The sequence below is a fragment of the Protopterus annectens genome, chromosome 4.part0 (genome assembly GCF_019279795.1).
Source record: "Protopterus annectens isolate FY-2018-M chromosome 4.part0, PAN1.0, whole genome shotgun sequence".
In the NCBI taxonomy this organism is placed as follows: Eukaryota; Metazoa; Chordata; order Ceratodontiformes; family Protopteridae; genus Protopterus; species Protopterus annectens.
In genome coordinates this window covers 362,615,556-362,618,055 of record NC_056733.1, presented here as the reverse complement: position 1 = coordinate 362,618,055, position 2,500 = coordinate 362,615,556, and positions in this window count along the sequence as shown.

The following is a 2,500-nucleotide window of genomic DNA, read 5'->3' as shown; positions in this document are numbered from 1 at the left end:
ATTAGCTCCAGTGCCCTGTGCCCCTACTATTTTATGAACAGAATTACTTTCAAGCATTTCCTAACCATGTGATTTAGTAATGTTTGGCTTTCTGCTGATTTCTAATTTAAGATGCAGTCATCCATAACATTTCTCTTCAAATCATGGACTAGTCCTTAATTTGTTCAGGGCAAACTGAAATAATCTGTTCTCACATCAATGGAATATAATTCTAGAGTTTGAATCCTCATTAGACACAGACATGTTTAGACTCATCAGTCTGATCAATATTTTATGAAGCTCAGGAAGAATGTCATAATGAAATTTATCCAAAAGGATCTAGCGGACCAGTTTGTATTAGGTACGGAATAGGAGTGGATTTGTTAAAGCGACCTCTGACCTACTGAACTTTACATTATTCTTTGAAAGGGTGGTGTCCGCACTTGATAAAGGTACACGTTATTTATCTTGCCTTTGTTAAGGTTATTGACAGTACTCCACATAAGGGTGGAAATGAAAAATTAAAACCACTGCCCATCAATCCATACTTAATGTAGTCGATTAAATACTGTTTAAGCGGGAAGACACAACAAGTCAAGGTAGGGGAGTATCGGCCTGTCCCAGTGGGAGAATTCCAATAGTGTTTCACCAGGCTCTGTACTGGGTCCACAGCCTTGTGCGTTATTCTTCCGAGATAAAAATGTATGAAATGAGTGCTAGATAACCAAACATGCTGATGAATGAAAACTGGGTAACATAAATACTTCAATAAAACATGTTAAGTTTCCTAGCTGGTCAACAAAAAATATATATTTGGCGAAGTTCGAATGACCACAACTTTAATGTTAATTTACGTTTGCTTTTGTTTACCATTTGTTTAGTTATTTTATCTGACTGGGTATAGTCAAAGCATTCTTTTCGGTGGAAGCCCAGGGAGTAAAGCTCCAACATATTACAATAATTTTTAAACAGACATTAATACATGTAAAATTGTGAGTCTTGGGGGGGAAAAAATCAGCACCATTTGTTTTATAAAACAAATGATCAAATAAAAATGGCATCATCAATAAAGATTTATGTACAAAGGCAGAAAACAGTTTAAATCTTGAACAGTATATGTCTTACGAGTCAGGAAAGTATATTCTTTAGCCCATCTAATTCTAAAGGTCATGTCTAATCACTCCCACCACTTTACATCCCATTGTACTGACTCAACCCCAATACTGAAAACACTGCTGAACTATGTAGTCTTCAAGCAAGTCAGCAGAAGGACTTCAAAAAGTGAAATTATTCCTTACTAGAATAATCACAGGATAGAAATCTGAACTGTTCAGACAGTTATCAGTAACTGTCATCGTATTCTTTTTCTAACAGGTTACAAAGACTGTGTGTGGAAATGCCTGATCTGGAACAGTCCAAAGGTTTATGATTTTAATGTACCACTGAGAGAGTTCACATTTGATCAGGGAATCTAATACTAAAATAAAATAACAGTAATAAAAATGACATTGTATAGTTGTTTCTATGGTAATGGCATGGGCCTGCCCTCATTTGAAAATCAGAAGACATCACTCACTAATTTCCTTCAGAAATTAAAAAAAAATCACACCATGTATAAGGGAAGTAGAAACTGCCAGTGTGGGGTTATGTAAGCCAAGCTTCTTGAAGGCCAGCATTTTGTAAACCTAACTTTTAAAAATATCAATCCATGAAACTGTGAATCAAAACTGTCATCTGTTGGGAGCTTGAATACAGTTTCAAGTTATTACATAATGGACTTAACATTAGTTTAATTATTTATTTTATTTATTAATTGACATTTGGTGTTGAAGGATTTTTTCTCTAGTGTCTCCTGAACATTTGTTGTTTTTTATGTAGGCATTCAGTAGAACTGACAGTATGCCCACACCTGAAATAGCTGATTTGTTTTTCTTACATTATGCGTTGATCTGCTACATCCACAAGGCACACCTCCCTGTTTTCATGCTACATGGCTGCAGTGTTTGGTTAAGTGATTTTTTCAGAGTCACACAGTTTGCAGGTGCAAGAATATACTTCTGGACTACATTTTCAGAAGCAGCTCATAACCTTAAATTTCTGATCTAAACTTCTGGACAGATTTCTAAATATGTAACCTAGTACTATTAGTGGACAGTGAAGTCATCTGTGTATCTTTTGTCAAGGGTAAAAAGTACATTAGTGAGCTTAACAGTGGTCTCTCTTTTTGCTGGAGAAAACTCTGCCGGTATCAAGTATTACAGCAGAATCTCAAGATAACATTTTATAATCACATTCTTGCTACAAGCTAAAGATGTATGAATTGTTACCATTTGAATATGTTCAGCTTAAAGATGTGATTTAAGAGTGTGTGGTGTACTTTTCAAGCTGCCGTGAATTAAACAAAGTAAATACAACCACTGTTCACTATTCATGCTTAAAATGGTCAGCATGTGCTGTTTTACTGGTTTTCCTTTTCCTTTATTCATTATTTGTACTTGAAACTAAAGATACTGCAGGCATT